The sequence below is a fragment of the Nerophis lumbriciformis genome, linkage group LG03 (assembly GCF_033978685.3).
Source record: "Nerophis lumbriciformis linkage group LG03, RoL_Nlum_v2.1, whole genome shotgun sequence".
In the NCBI taxonomy this organism is placed as follows: domain Eukaryota; kingdom Metazoa; phylum Chordata; class Actinopteri; order Syngnathiformes; family Syngnathidae; genus Nerophis; species Nerophis lumbriciformis.
In genome coordinates, this window is record NC_084550.2 from 10345499 (window position 1) to 10363331 (window position 17833).

General features: G+C 40.2%; 1 protein-coding gene across 1 annotated transcript in view; it reads left to right on the forward strand.

Moving 5' to 3' along the window:
• stpg2 (sperm-tail PG-rich repeat containing 2) overlaps positions 1-16435 on the forward strand; it is a 316591-nt gene extending 300156 nt beyond the window's left edge. The window contains exon 15 of the transcript XR_009811882.1: positions 16337-16435. The gene's annotated coding sequence lies outside the window, so the exon portion shown is untranslated. The remainder of the gene's footprint in view (positions 1-16336) is intronic.
• The last annotated feature ends 1398 nt before the right edge of the window (positions 16436-17833 follow it).

The window sequence follows — 17833 nt, forward strand, 5'->3', positions numbered from 1 at the left end:
TCTAACATAATAGTGAGAGTTCAGTCCATAGTGGATCTAACATAATATTGTGAGAGTCCAGTCCATAGTGGATCTAACATAATAGTGAGAGTCCAGTCCATAGTGGATCTAACATAATAGTGAGAGTCCAGTCTATAGTGGATCTAACATAATATTGTGAGAGTCCAGTCCATAGTGGATCTAACATAATGGTGTGAGAGTCCAGTCCATAGTGGATCTAACATAATAGTGAAAGTCCAGTCCATAGTGGATCTAACATAATAGTGAGAGTCCAGTCCATAGTGGATCTAACATAATAGTGAGAGTCCAGTCCATAGTGGATCTAACATAATATTGTGAGAGTCCAGTCCATAGTGGATCTAACATAATAGTGAGAGTCCAGTCCATAGTGGATCTAACATAATAGTGAGAGTCCAGTCCATAGTGGATCTAACATAATAGTGAGAGTCCAGTCCATAGTGGATCTAACATAATAGTGAGAGTTCAGTCCATAGTGGATCTAACATAATACTGTGAGAGTTCAGTCCATAGTGGATCCAACATAATAGTGAGAGTCCAGTTCATAGTGGATCTAACATAATATTGTGAGAGTCCAGTCCATCGTGGATCTAACATAATAGTGAGAGTCCAGTCTATAGTGGATCTAACATAATACTGAGAGTCCAGTCTATAGTGGATCTAACAAAATAGTGAAAGTCCAGTCTATAGTGGATCTAACATAATAGTGAGAGTCCAGTCCATAGTGGATCTAACATAATATTGTGAGAGTCCAGTCCATCGTGGATCTAACATAATAGTGAGAGTCCAGTCTATAGTGGATCTAACATAATACTGAGAGTCCAGTCTATAGTGGATCTAACATAATAGTGAAAGTCCAGTCTATAGTGGATCTAACATAATAGTGAGAGTCCAGTCCATAGTGGATCTAACATAATAGTGAGAGTCCAGTCCATAGTGGATCTAACATAATATTGTGAGAGTCCAGTCCATAGTGGATCTAACATAATACTGAGAGTCCAGTCTATAGTGGATCTAACATAATAGTGAGAGTCCAGTCCATAGTGGATCTAACATAATATTGTGAGAGTCCAGTCCATCGTGGATCTAACATAATAGTTAGAGTCCAGTCTATAGTGGATCTAACATAATACTGAGAGTCCAGTCTATAGTGGATCTAACATAATAGTGAAAGTCCAGTCTATAGTGGATCTAACATAATAGTGAGAGTCCAGTCCATAGTGGATCTAACATAATATTGTGAGAGTCCAGTCCATAGTGGATCTAACATAATAGTGAGAGTCCAGTCTATAGTGGATCTAACATAATACTGAGAGTCCAGTCTATAGTGGATCTAACATAATAGTGAAAGTCCAGTCTATAGTGGATCTAACATAATAGTGAGAGTCCAGTCCATAGTGGATCTAACATAATAGTGAGAGTCCAGTCCATAGTGGATCTAACATAATATTGTGAGAGTCCAGTCCATAGTGGATCTAACATAATACTGAGAGTCCAGTCTATAGTGGATCTAACATAATAGTGAGAGTCCAGTCCATAGTGGATCTAACATAATATTGTGAGAGTCCAGTCCATCGTGGATCTAACATAATAGTTAGAGTCCAGTCTATAGTGGATCTAACATAATACTGAGAGTCCAGTCTATAGTGGATCTAACATAATAGTGAAAGTCCAGTCTATAGTGGATCTAACATAATAGTGAGAGTCCAGTCCATAGTGGATCTAACATAATATTGTGAGAGTCCAGTCCATAGTGGATCTAACATAATAGTGAGAGTCCAGTCCATAGTGGATATAACACAATATTGTGAAAGTCCAGTCCATAGTGGATCTAACATAATACTGAGAGTCCAGTCTATAGTGGATCTAACATAATAGTGAGAGTCCAGTCCATAGTGGATCTAACATAATATTGTGAGAGTCCAGTCCATAGTGGATCTAACATAATAGTGAGAGTCCAGTCTATAGTGGATCTAACGTAATAGTGAGAGTCCAGTCTATAGTGGATCCAACATAGTGAGAGTCCAGTCCATAGTGGATCTAGCATAATAGTGAGAGTCCAGTCCATTGTGGATCAAACATAATAGTGAGAGTCCAGTTCATAGTGGATCTAACATAATATTGTGAGAGTCCAGTCCATAGTGGATCTAACATAATAGTGAGAGTCCAGTCTATAGTGGATCCAACATAGTGAGAGTCCAGTCCATAGTAGATCCAACATAATATTGTGAGTCCAGTCTATAGTGGATCTAACATAATAGTGAGGGTCCAGTCTATAGTGGATCTAACATAATATTGAGAGTCCAGTCTATAGTGGATCTAACATAATAGTGAGAGTCCAGTCCATAGTGGATCTAACATAATAGTGAGAGTCCAGTCCATAGTGGATCTAACATAATAGTGAGAGTCCAGTCTATAGTGGATCTAACATAATAGTGAGAGTCCAGTCCATAGTGGATCTAACATAATATAGTGAGAGTCCAGTCCATAGTGGATCTAACATTATATTGTGAAAGTCCAGTCCATAGTGGCTCTAACATAATAGTGAGAGTCCAGTCCATAGTGGATCTAACATAATAGTGTGAGTCCAGTCCATAGTGGATCTAACATAAGAGTGAGAGTCCAGTCCATAGTGGATTTAACATAATATTGTGAAAGTCCAGTCCACAGTGGATCTAACATAATATTGAGAGTCCAGTCTATAGTGGATCTAACATAATAGTGATATTCCAGTCCATAGTGGATCTAACATAATATTGTGAGTTCAGTCTATAGTGGATCTAACATAATAGTGAGAGTCCAGTCTTTAGTGGATCTAACATAATAGTGAGAGTTCAGTCCATAGTGGATCTAACATAATATTGTGAGAGTCCAGTCCATAGTGGATCTAACATAATAGTGTGAGAGTTCAGTCCATAGTGGATCTAACATAATAGTGTGAGTCCAGTCCATAGTGGATCTAACATAATAGTGTGAGAGTTCAGTCCATAGTGGATCTAACATAATAGTGTGAGAATTCAGTCCATAGTGGATCCAACATAATAGTGAGAGTCCAGTCCATAGTGGATCTAACATAATAGTGTGAGTCCAGTCCATAGTGGATCTAACATAATAGTGAGAGTCCAGTCCATAGTGGATCTAACATAATATAGTGAGAGTCCAGTCCATAGTGGATCTAACATAATAGTGAGAGTCCAGTTCATAGTGGATCTAACATAATAGTGAGAGTCCAGTCCATAGTGGATCTAACATAATATTGTGAAAGTCCAGTCCATAGTGGATCTAACATAATATTGTGAGAGTCCAGTCCATAGTGGATCTAACATAATATTGTGAGAGTCCAGTCCATCGTGGATCTAACATAATAGTGAGAGTCCAGTCTATAGTGGATCTAACATAATACTGAGAGTCCAGTCTATAGTGGATCTAACATAATAGTGAAAGTCCAGTCTATAGTGGATCTAACATAATAGTGAGAGTCCAGTCCATAGTGGATCTAACATAATATTGTGAGAGTCCAGTCCATAGTGGATCTAACATAATAGTGAGAGTCCAGTCCATAGTGGATCTAACATAATATTGTGAAAGTCCAGTCCATAGTGGATCTAACATAATACTGAGAGTCCAGTCTATAGTGGATCTAACATAATAGTGAGAGTCCAGTCCATAGTGGATCTAACATAATATTGTGAGAGTCCAGTCCATAGTGGATCCAACATAATAGTGAGAGTCCAGTCTATAGTGGATCTAACGTAATAGTGAGAGTCCAGTCTATAGTGGATCCAACATAGTGAGAGTCCAGTCCATAGTGGATCTAGCATAATAGTGAGAGTCCAGTCCATTGTGGATCAAACATAATAGTGAGAGTCCAGTTCATAGTGGATCTAACATAATATTGTGAGAGTCCAGTCCATAGTGGATCTAACATAATAGTGAGAGTCCAGTCTATAGTGGATCCAACATAGTGAGTGTCCAGTCCATAGTAGATCTAACATAATATTGAGAGTCCAGTCTATAGTGGATCTAACATAATAGTGAGAGTCCAGTCCATAGTGGATCTAACATAATAGTGAGAGTCCAGTCCATAGTGGATCCAACATAATAGTGAGAGTCCAGTCTATAGTGGATCTAACATAATAGTGAGAGTCCAGTCCATAGTGGATCTAACATAATATAGTGAGAGTCCAGTCCATAGTGGATCTAACATAATAGTGAGAGTCCAGTCTATAGTGGATCTAACATAATTATGAGAGTCCAGTCCATTGTGGATCAAACATAATAGTGAGAGTCCAGTTCATAGTGGATCTAACATAATATTGTGAGAGTCCAGTCCATAGTGGATCTAACATAATAGTGAGAGTCCAGTCTATAGTGGATCCAACATAGTGAGAGTCCAGTCCATAGTAGATCTAACATAATATTGAGAGTCCAGTCTATAGTGGATCTAACATAATAGTGGAAGTCCAGTCCATAGTGGATCTAACATAATAGTGAGAGTCCAGTCTATAGTGGATCTAACATAATAGTGATATTCCAGTCCATAGAGGATCTAACATAATATTGTGAGAGTCCAGTCCATAGTGGATCTAACATAATATTGTGAGAGTCCAGTCCATAGTGGATCTAACATAATATTGTGAAAGTCCAGTCCATAGTGGATCTAACATAATAGTGAGAGTCCAGTCCATAGTGGATCTAACATAATAGTGTGAGAGTTCAGTCCATAGTGGATCTAACATAATAGTGAGAGTCCAGTCCATAGTGGATCTAACATAATAGTGAGAGTCCAGTCCATAGTAGATCTAACATAATATTGTGAGTCCAGTCTATAGTGGATCTAACATAATAGTGAGAGTCCAGTCCATAGTGGATCTAACATAATAGTGAGAGTCCAGTCCATAGAGGGGCCAGCAGGAGACCATCCCGAGCGGAGACGGGTCAGCAGCACAGAGATGTCCCCAACCGATGCACAGGCAAGCGGTCCACCCCAGGTCCCGACTCTGTTATAGAAATAATTAGGACATCCTATCCATGTTTTATTAAATTCCAGTGGGATAGCAATATCAATATGTGACAAAGTCCTATGCATTTTTGATCTAACTTACTCTATCACGAACGTGTTTTGATTTTAAAGAAATGGAAAGTGTCGTATGTCATCCGTGTGCCATTTGCTCCTGTGGTGTGGGGAGCGTCATGATGAGGCCTTGATTTTTTTTTTTTTTTTTTTTTTTTTTTTTGCCCGGGGGCCCCATCATCCATCATGTGGACCCGGTGGTAAATGGCTTATGTAATTCTGTTCCAGATGAAGGCCTGTGGAAGGGAGTGTCAGCGCTAACATTATTGTGATGTATACAGTAGCAGGGAGGTGGGCGGAGATGATGACGGAACAATGCTCTCCGTCTTGTGGATTTGAAACAGGAGATGCTCGCAGACTCCAAATAGAGGCATGAAATTCTGATTGGGGTTGAAGAAGTTTCACCCGAAGGTTCTCCTGAATGGACATGCAGCAATAAATCAACAGAAGCCGGGACCTGTCTGTAGATGCAACAGGTGGTTAGTGTTGTCAGTAATCAATCCAAAAATATTTATTCAGAAGGCTTTAGTCTACAAAACGCCTTTATCTTGAACCGGTCTCTATAAATTCTGTGTGTACTTTTCAGGACATCCTCAGTTGTCAAGTGTCATGTCAGATTGTTGGGATAAAGATTAAGAAATATTTTGAGAAAAACGAGAGATGTCCGATTATGGCTTTTTTGCCGATATTGTCCAACTCTTAATTACCGATTCCGATATCAACCGATACCGATATATACAGTCGTGGAATTAACACATTATTATGCCTAATTTTGTTGTGATGCCCCGCTGGATGCATTAAACAATGTAGCTAGGTTTTCCAAAATAAATCAACTCAAGTTATGGAAAAAAATGCCAACATGGCACTGCCATATTTATTATTGATGTCACAAAGAGCATTTTTTTTTTTTAACATGCCTCAAAACAGCAGCTTGGAATTTGGGACATACTTCTGGGTATTTGTTCTGTTGTGTTTATATTGTCTTACGGTGCGGATGTTCTCCCGAAATGTGTTTGTCATTCTTGTGTTGGTGTGGGTTCACAGTGTGGCGCATATTTGTAACAGTGTTAAAGTTGTTTATACGGCCACCCTCAGTGTGACCTGTATGGCTGTTGACCAAGTATGAATTGCATTCACTTGTGAGTGTGAAAAGCCGTAGATATTATGTGACTGGGCCGGCACGCAAAGGAAGTGCCTTTAAGGTTTATCGGCGCTCTGTACTTCTCCCTACGTCCGTGTACACAGCGGCGTTTTAAAAGGTCATACATTTTACTTTTTGAAACCGATATCGATAATTCTGAAACCGATACCGATAATTTCCGATATTACATTTTAAAGCATTTATCGGCCGATAATATCGGCAGTCCGATATGATCGGACATCCCTAAGAAAAACACATCATTTTGTATGATAAAAATGGTCTGATTATACAATATAGGAAATTAACTAAATATGAAAATAGATGTCTAAATGACTGCAACATGCTTGCAAAAAGAAGAAGAGTCTTTATGGACCAGGGGTCCCCAAACTTTTTGACTCCGGGGCCGCATTGGGTTAAAACAATTTGGCCTGGGGCCGAACTGTAAATATATATATATATATATATATATATATATATATATATATATATATATATATATATATATATATATATATATATATATATATATATATATATACTAGGGATGTCCGATAATGGCTTTTTGCCGATATCCGATATTCCGATATTGTCCAACTCTTTAATTACCGATACCGATATCAACCGGTACTAATTGTAAGTGTATCTTGTGTTTTTTTATGTTGATTTAATAAAAAAAATAAAAATAAAATAAAATAAAAAAACGATACCGATAATAAACAAAACGATACCGATAATTTATCGGCCGATAATATCGGCAGGCCGATAAATGCGTTAAAATCTAATATCCCAAATTATCGGTATCGTTTTGTTTATTATCGTTTTTTATTTTATTATTATTATTTTTTTTTAAATTAAATCAACATAAAAAAATCCCTAATATATACGTTAGGTCAGGAAAAAACACAGAAGCTATTTCATCCCTACAAGCCTGTTTCGCAGGTTTCCCTACTCTTCAGGGGATTATATATACAGTGAGGTCCACAAGTATTTGCACACCCTGCAATTTTGCAAGTTCTCCCACTTAGAAATTAGGGAGAGGTGTGAAATGTTCATCATAGATGTATTTCCACTGTTAGAGACATCATCTAAAAAGAAAAATCCGGAATTTTTTTTAATGATTTATTTGTATGTTACTGGGGTTCATAAGTATTTGCACACATGAGAACATCAGTGCTAATATTTAGTGCAGAATGCAATTACAGAGGTCAGAGGTTTCCTAGAGTTCTTCAGCAGGTTTGCACACACGGCAACAGGGATTTTGGCCCACTCCTCCTCACATATCTTCTCTAGATCTGTCAGGTTTCGGGGCAGTCGCCGAGCAACACCAAGTTTCAGCTCTCTCCAAAGATTTTCTATTGGATTTAGATCTGGAGACTGGCTAGGCCACTCCAGAACCTTGATATGCTTGGTATGGAGCCACTCCTTGGTTATCCTGGCTATCATAGTCATGTTTGAATCAGCTAGTATTTTCCTACGTTGTGTGTCTTCTCGTGATCTCCGTGTTTTTTATCTTATGTTCGCTAGTAAACTCTGTGTTTCACTTTGAAGGCGCTGTGCTGTCTGCATCGGGCTATAACATACACCCTTCCTGTGGAGAAGGCCTTATCTGTTTTGAAACAATAGCTATTAGAGATGCGCGGTTTGCGGGCACAACCGCGGAGTCCGCGGATTATCCGCGAATCGAGCGGATGAAATTTAAAAAAATTAGATTTTATCAGCGGGTCGGGTCGGGTCGGGTCGGGCGATTGAAATAAAAAAAAATTAGATTTTAAATAGATTAAGGCGGGTGGCAGTTAAACCAATTCGGAAATATGATGTAGCGGCTAGCTACGGGGTGTTAGCCAATGGCTTTGGCTGGGGGGCGGGACTTCCGGGCAAGTTAGGGAAGTGACGTTGTTGACAGGAAGTGTTAGTTCGAGTTTTGCCGGGAAAGAGGGGGGACGCACATTGGAGCTGTTGTGTGGTTACATTGCATCTTATTACAATAAATACGAGACAAACGAATAAGTCTATGAGCCTACGTTCCTGGGAACATTACAATATATACATAGTTAAATGTTGTTACCCACATATGAAAAACGAGCAGGCACCTGCTGCATATGCCACAACAGAAGAAAAAAAAAAAAAGAGATGGACACTTTTACGGAGCGGAGAAGGCCCCCGACGCCTCACCGGGGTCCGGGACCGAGGCCCCTTCCCCCGAGAGGGCCCCACCGGGAGCCGTAGCTGAGGCGATCCGCGAGAAGGGCCCGACGCACGTCCAGGGTCACTACCGCGCCGACCGCACCGACACCCCGCCTCGTCCGCCTTCGCCGCGGCCGGCGTCACGCGCAGCAGGTAAGCAGCTTACCTGCCCGCCACCCATGTTGCCGGGGGCGCGTAACAGGGGTCACTCCGTGCGCAGTGCGCTCACGAAAGGGGTGGGGCTCACCCTGGTTGATATACACAGCAGCTAGGACGGTGGCCATGGAAGTTGGAACCCGCTAAGGAGTGTGTAACAACCCACCTGCCGAATCAACTAGCCCTGAAAATGGATGGCGCTGGAGCGTCGGGCCCATATACCCGGCCGTCGCCGGCAGCGAGACGCGCTTGGAGGTGCGCTCAGCGCGGCTCCCATATGATTGCGCACTGGTGTGCGTCTGGGTCGTGACAGCGTGGCACGCGAATGTCTGTGCTGCGTTGGATCAGTCTCCTTTCCTTAACAGGCAAAAGCTTTATAACCTCACTAATGCCTTGCATCGTCTATATTAGATATATAACAACGGGCGGGTGCGGGCGGATGGCGGGCGGATGCAGTTCTGATCAAATGTTAGATCGGGTGGATTGCGGATGGTTGACGACTTTCTGATGCGGTTGCGGATGAAATAATTGCCTATCCGCGCATCTCTAATAGCTATAGTTCTTTCTGGGCGGGAGGGGCTGTTTTCGCTCTACATAAGCTGAATATTTTTGTTTGATTTTTAGACCGCTTCTTGCTGCTGCTATTATCGCATTGTAAGGGCTGGTCTCCTAAAGCTTTAGTAAAACTTGGTAATATTGCTATTCTTTCTGGATGGTCCTTCTTACTCAACATATATGTCATCCGAAATAACTTGGGATTGACCAGTGTGTTTTATTCCCTGAGAGGAAGACTGGTCGGACGCAACAAATGAGATAATTAACCTTTTTGAGGTCCTACCAGTCCCCGACAAAACCTCGGACAAAACGGTTGGACAAAGCCCTTTTCTATTATCGCATTGTAATAAGGGCTGGTCTCCTAAAGCTTTAGTAAAATAATAATAATAATAGTACTACATTTTATTTATAAAGCGCCTTTCTGGGTACTCAAGGACAACCGTACAAAATCACAACAATAAAATCAAATTGGATAAAAAATAACAACAACAAGGAATAGGTGTGTTTTGAGTCATGATTTGAAGAGGGATATTGAATCTAAGTTACGAAGGTCTGGTGGTAAAGAGTTCCAAAGATGTGGGGCTGAGCGGCTGAAAGCTTGGGCACCCATGGTGGACAGTTTAAATAAGGGGACAGTGAGATGGATGAATGAAGAGGTTCTTAGGGAACGTGAGGGGGTGGCGACATGGATCAGGTCAGAGAGATATGATGGAGAGAGGTTATGGATGGCTTTGAAAGTGAAGAGAATTATTTTAAAGTAAACTTGGTAATATTGCTATTCTTTCTGGATGGTCCTCCTTACTCAACATATATGTCATCCGAAAGAACTTGGGATTGACCAGTGTGTTTTATTCCCTGAGAGGAAGACTGGTCGGACGCAACAAATGAGATAATGAACCTTTTTGAGGTCCTACCAGTCCCTGACAAAACCTCGGACAAAACGGTCGGACAAAGCCCTTTTCTATTATTGCATTGCAAGGGCTGGTCTCCTAAAGCTTTAGTAAAATAATAATAATAATAATAATACATTTTATTTATAAGCGCCTTTCTGGGCACTCAAGGACAACCGTACAAAATCACAACAATAAAATCAAATTGGATAAAAAACAACAACAAGGAATAGGTGTGTTTTGAGTCTTGATTTGAAGAAGGATATTAAATCTAAGTTACGAAGGTCTGGTGGTAAAGAGTTCCAAAGATGTGGGGCTGAGCGGCTGAAAGCTCGGGCACCCATGGTGGACAGTTTAAATAAGGGGACAGTGAGATGGATGGATGAAGAGGATCTTAGGGAACGTGAGGGCGTGGCGACATGGATCAGGTCAGAGAGATATGATGGAGAGAGGTTATGGATGGCTTTGAAAGTGAGGAGAATTATTTTAAAGTAAACTTGGTAATATTGCTATTCTTTCTAGGTGGTCCTTCTTACTCAACATATATGTCATCCGAAAGAACTTGGGATTGACCAGTGTGTTTTATTCCCTGAGAGGAAGACTGGTCGGACGCAACAAATGAGATAATTAACTTTTTGAGGTCCTACCAGTCCCTGACAAAATCTCGGACAAAACGGTCGGAAGAAGCTCTTTTCTATGGCTATGTCCGACTTAAGCCATAGAAAATGGCTCCGGTCGGACACAACAGTATGAGAATAAACTCCCACAGACACAAATGGACTCAGACGTAACCTCCTCATGAGGAAATTAAAAGTTTTTATTGTTACGTAAACAATTTGTCAAGCTAATTAACAGGTAACGTAACATTGTTTTGTCAGTTAGTTTGACACGGTTTTTGTTTCGTCTCAGACCACGTTTTCCCAATGTGGTTTTGTCAAAAGTGCGCGGCCATAATCATGGCAAACTTTTCCCCTCATTTTCCTCTCGGAGTGTTGACTAATCCCAGGATAAAAACGCAAAATCCTTCACTTAACGCTGCATGCAATTTCGAGACTCTGATTCAATTCGCCATTCTTTTAATCTTGAACTTCCTTTTGACTCGATGCCGCACGTCCAAATTGCTCAGACAGAACAAGAATAAAAAAGATAAAAGAGCAATATTAAATCATTTTGACCTTTTATATCTTTTTAAGTGGCATTATCAAAGGAAAGGGCTCCATTTACAGCACTGAGATGAAAAACTCCACAAAGGGGCTGACTGACATTTCCCACATTTTTACTAATTTCACCATCGTGTTCCTCTTTGGTCAATAGGTTAGTGATTGACAGTTCTCCATGTTTATTATTCTTCTCTCAGGATTTGTTATGAGTGCCAAGGAGATTTAAAATTACTTTTGTTTCATTTCCATTCTTTTTTTTAATCTCTGTTAAAGCCAACTTAATATTTTGTTCTTACTTTGCATTACATGTAGTTGAAGATGGTCTACAGCAGAGATGCAGACAGAAAACCGGTTGCTCAATGGCACCATTGACGATGTAAACAGTAGGAACTAGACCGGGGGTCAGCAACCTGCGGCTCTCGAGCCACATGCGGCTCTTTAGCGGTGCCCTGGTGGCTCCATGGAGTTTTTAAAAAAAACTATGGAAATGGAAAACAAAATAGGATGAACATTTTTTTGTTTGAACATGGTTTCTCTAGGACAAACATGACACAAACCTTCCTAATTGTTAGAAAGCCCACTGTTTAATATGTTTGTGCTTCACTAATGAGAGTATTTGGTGAGCGCCATTATGTCCTACTAATTTCAGCGGCCCTTAAACTCACCGTTGTGTGGACTGTGACTCAACAGTTTGTTTACACGTGTAACTTTCTCCAACGCTGCCACAGAAAGACGTGTTTTATGCCACTCCTTCTTTGTCTCGTTTTGTCCACCAAAGGTTTTATACTGTGCGTGAATGCACAAAGGTGAGCTTTGTTGATGTTATTGACTTGTTATGGAGTGCTAATCAGGAATATTTGGTCACTGCATGACTGCAAGCTAATCCATGCTAACATGCTATTTAGGCTAGCTGTATGTACATATTGCATCATTATGCCTCGTTTGTAGGTATATTTGAGCTCATTTAATTTCCTTTAGTTGTTTCCTTTGTGTATTTAATTTATATTTGTTTCATGACACATTATCTGTATGTAATATTGGCTACATTTATGATAGTTTTTTGAGTGCCATGTGTTCCAGACCACAGCAAACGTTAGCCAGCTTGCAAAGATTGTAATAAATCCATTAGAAGAAAACACTCTGTTGTTTCCTTTAACTTGGACACACACATCTATACCTTTGGCCATTCTAAGAAAGTCATTTCCAGGAGTTATCTCACCCTCTGAGAAGTTTTACTAATGTTTTCCAATGTTGTAAAAATGTGTAGAATAAATATTACATTTCAACATTTCTGTCAACGAAGATTTGCGTCAGCCTGCGACACATAGTCATTTTGATAGTAGGCTAATATAGTTAATTAGTTACTTACATCATGTGTTGCCATCATTATAAGACTTATATAAGTCTTTAAATTTTTTGCGGCTACAGACCGATTACTTTTTTGTATTTGTGGTCCAATATGGCTCTTTCAACATTTTGAAAGTACTTTTAAATACTTGTGCTTGTACTTATAAGTAATATTGCATGGTGGAAGAGGTACGTAGAGTTTGATGCACTTTTTTGCCGACCTTAACACACCAACATCAGTTCTCAGTTCCAACACTACCCAATTAGGGGCATTCACAAACCCCGGAATTTCGGACATCAATATTGCTGCACAAGCAAGCATTTCTTTGCACACTGTGTGTTTTCTGTTGCTGCTGATTTTAATGTGATGATTAAGACAATTGTATTTATAGTATTAAAATATTCAAATTATTCTTCTTTTAAAGATAGATGTCTTAAAACTGTGTGCAAATAAAAAAGGCACTGATTTTAAACCAAATTTGTTGGGTTTCCATTTTTGGAGAATCAGTTCAAGAACTTCGACTTAGACAAACTTTATTGATCCACAAGGGAAATTGTTCCACACAGTAGCCCAGTTACAAAGGATGGAAAGGGCAAGGATGGAAAGGATAATGCAGGTATAAAGTAGACTAAAAATGTACCATAGTAGCAATATAAAATATAACATATATGTAATATTTATATATTATATATACAGTATATAATATATCATGATATATTATATTCTATTATATTTGTATATAATCAGAGGTGGGTAGAGTAGCCAGAAATTGTACTCAAGTAAGAGTACTGTTACTTTAGAGATTTATTACTCAAGTAAAAGTAAGGAGTAGTCACCCAAATATTTACTTGAGTAAAAGTAAAAAGTATGTTGTGAAAAAACTACTCAAGTACTGAGTAACTGATGAGTAACATACACACATATCATATATATACACACACACATATATATATATATATATATATACACACACACACACACATATATATATATACATACATTGATATATACAGTATATATCCATCCATCCATCCATTTTCTACCGCTTATTCCCTTCGGGGTCGTGTGGGGTGCTGGAGCCTATCTCAGCTACAATCGGGCGGAAGGCGGGGTACACCCTGGACAAGTCGCCACCTCATCTCAGGGCCAACACAGATAGACAGACAACATTCACACTCACAAATTTATATTTATTAATTTTGCCATTTTTGTTTACATGTTAAAGGTGTTTTAATGAATATACATGCATGTTTAACACATATAGATTCCTTTCTTTCATGAAGAAAATAATATAAGTTGGTGTATTACCTGATTCTGATGACTTGCATTGATTGTAATCAGACAGTAGTGCTGATAACGTCACCATTTTCAAATGGAGGAGAAAAAAAGTTACTCCTTTCTGTCTATAATACCACATGAAAGTGGTTGGTTTTTGGCATCTTATTTGTCCAGCTTCCATATTTGTTTTTATACACTTTACAAGAAATACATTGGCGGCAAACTCCGTAGCTTGCTAGCTTGTTTGCGCTGGCTTTTGGAGACTCTTATTTTGAAAGCGCAGGCGCAATGGAGCGGCACTTTTATTGTGAAGACAGGAACTGTGCAGTCAGTCTTTAGGCTTTTGACGGGATGTACGGTTGAAATAAAAAATTGTCTCTTTTCCTTCACAGTTTTGATTGATTGATTGGAACTTTTATTAGTAGATTGCACAGTACAGTACATATTCCGTACATTTGACCACTAAATGCTAACACCCCAATAAGTTTTTCAACTTGTTTAAGTCAGGTCATGTGACCGCCTGGCTCTGTTTGATTGGTCCAACGTCACCAGTGACTGCATCTGATTGGTGGAACGGAGTGAACGTCACCAGTGACTGCATTTGTTGAAACGCAGCCACTATGAAGGTCTGTCTGACAAACCAAAACAAACAAAGCGTGCATTAACAGATCGATAAAAATTAGTAGCGAGTTAGCGAGCTGAATGTAGATAAAATTTGTGGAGTAAAAGTAGCGTTTCTTCTCTATAAATATACTCAAGTAAAAGTAAGAGTATGTTGCATTAAAACTACTCTTAGAAGTACAATTTATCCCAAAAGTTACTCAAGTAGATGTAACGGAGTAAATGTAGCGCGTTACTACCCACCTCTGTATATAATATATACAATATATAACAAATCCCAATTACCATGTACAATATTGCAGTATATGTAAGGGCAGCATAAAATAGAGAGTAGATCCAGCAGAAAATATACATTATAAACAAACAGAGGTAGCTAACATAGAAGCGGTCAGGTAATAGACAGATATCATTTTGTGCTGTATGGCGAGTGATTATACAGCTGGATGAAGGAGTTTGTGAATGGAACACTGTGGGAACGAGCCTGTCGGAGTATGAATTCTGCTGTCCCTCAATTGTCTGGTGGAGTGGGTGGGCAGGATTGTCCACAATGGCCAGCAGTTTGTCCTCCTGTCCCTCACTGACACAAACGCCTCCTGATCGGTTTGTCAATCCGGTTTAAGTCCCCTTTTGCTGGTGCTGCTCCCCCAACAAACCACTGCAAAGTACAGGGCACTGGCCACAACAGACTGATAAAAGATCTCCAACACATTGAAGGACCTAAGCTTCTTCAGGAAAATATAGAGTCTGCTCATGCCCTACTAGGTCCAGAGTATATAAAGTCAACAAAACTGAATGGACAATGAAGGTGAAGGCAAAAGAATGAGGAGTGTCCTGACCAGATATCTAGATCAATCAATCAATCAATCAATGTTTATTTATATAGCCCTAAATCACAAAAGTCTCAAAGGGTTGCACAAGCCACAACGACCTCCTTGGTACAGAGCCCACATAAAGGACGTCGATGTGAATGACTATGAGAAACCTTGGAGAGGACCGCATATGTGGGTAACCCCCCCTCTCTAGGGGAGACCGAAAGCAATGGATGTCGAGTGACATAATATTGTGAAAGAACAGTCCTTACTGGATCTAACATAGTAGTGAGAGTCCAGTCCATAGTGGGGCCAGCAGGAGATCATCCCGAGCGGAGACGGGTCAGCAGCGCAGAGATGTCCCCAACCCAGGGTCCCAACTCTGGACAGCCAGCACTTCATCCATGGTCACCGGAACCGGAGTAACCCGGCGAGGAGGCAGAGGAGAAAAGAAAAGAAACGGCAGATCAACTGGTCTAAAAATGGGGGTCTATTTAAAGGCTAGAGTATACAAATGAGTTTTAAGATGGGACTTAAATGCTTCTACTGAGGTAGCATCTCTAACTGTTCCCGGTAGGGCATTCCAGAGTACTGGAGCCCCAATAGAAAACGCTCTATAGCCCGCAGACTTTTTATGGGCTCTGGGAATCACTAATAAGCCGGAGTTCTTTGAACGCAGAATTCTTACCGGGACATATGGTACAATACAATCGGCAAGATAGGATGGAGCTAGACCATGTAGTATTTTATACGTAAGTAGTAAAACCTTAAAGTCGCATCTTAAGTATAGACGTAATATGATCAAACTTTCTTGTTCTTGTCAAAAGTCTAGCAGCCGCATTTTGTACCAACTGTAATCTTTTAATGCTAGACATAGGGAGACCCGAAAATAATACGTTACAGTAATCGAGACGAGACGTAACGAACGCATGAATAATAATCTCAGCGTCGCTAGTGGACAAAATGGAACGAATTTTAGCGATAGATCCCTCATTTGATTGATGTAAAATGGAGAGTAGATCCAGGACCAGGAGGTGTGTGGATCGGATCACAGCTGACTCTTCTCACCATGGACACAAACTATTCTCCCCTCTCCCCTCAGGCAGGAGACTACGGTCCATCCAGACCCACACCTCCCGCCACCTGAACAGTTTTTTCCCCTCGGCCATCAGGCACATGAACAATAACAAGATCTGATAGCTCAATTACAGCTCATTTTATTACCTATTCTGTGTTATATGTGTTTTATGTTGCACGATTGCACGAAGAAAAATCCTAGTTTGTGAACCCGTTCTCAAACAATGGCAATAAAAACTATTCTGATTCTGATTCTGATTCTTGTATGCAGCTTTGCCGTTGTCCTTCCAGTCCAGTATGCTGTTCAAGTGGACTCTTAGGTACTTGTACTGCCCCACTACTGCCATCTCCTGGCCAAGGATTTTGATGGGCTCCACGGGGGTCATTTTGTTCTTGAAGTCGATGACCAGCTCCATGGTCTTGTCCATATTAAGGAGCAGATGGTTCGCCTGAGATGAACCATTCAAACTCTGGCGCCGTTTCAAAGGTACAATTTGCACCGGTATCGGGTTAAAATATAAACAAGACCCATCCCTAATGTAGAAAGTCTGGATCAAAATATACAAAATGTACTATTCAGAATTGATAGTCAAATACATTTATGTTGAACGTTAAAAGTCTAAAGCCACTCAAAAGTCATATAATTTAGTGTAATTAATTTTTACTGGAATTCTTTAATGGAAAAAATGTGACTAAAAAGTTGAAAGGTGTCGAGATCCGTGGTCCGGATCATGTTTTGTGTTTTCTGTGAGTTTTGGACTCCTGTTTGTGCACCTCTGAGTTGTTACCATGGCTACGTATTGTTTTCACCTGCCTCTTGTGTTCGGGACGCTCATCTGTTGCTAATCAAGAGACATTATTTAAGCCTGCCCTTGCCAGTCAGTCGGTCTGGCTTCTTTCTGTCACGGTTTGGTTGCGGCTTACTGCGCGGTTCGTTCTCCCGGGATGCAAACGGACGACTCGGGACAGGACTTGCAGGTAGGAACATGATTTAATCTTGAAACAAGACTCGAAGAGGTACAAAACAGAAAACAACCCGACGGTACAAGGTGTCGATTGCACTTGAACCTAAGTACTTAGCATGGGCTAGGAGGCAAGCAAAACTTAGCACTGGAATCAAGAACTAGAAAACTTACTAGGTGTGGCATGAACAAACAAATCTTACGTGACAATAGCGTGAAGCAAACAAAGAAGCCAGACCGACTGACTTGAATAATGTCTCTTGATTAGCAACAGGTGAGCGTCCCGAACACAAGAGGCAGGTGAAAACGATACGTAGCCATGGTAACAGATGCACAAACAGGAGCTAAAGGGGCCCAAAACTAATGGAAAACACAAAACATGATCCGGATTACGGATCATGATAAAAAGCAGGTTTTTCTTTTCCTTCTGGTGATGCCATCATTTCCACGCACCTGCTGACAAACTGTACTTTATTAATCCGTGCAGTACCTATAAATCACCACTATGTTACAAGGTTACTCGACAAATGTGTGTCTTTCGAAGGGGGTGGATTGTTCTA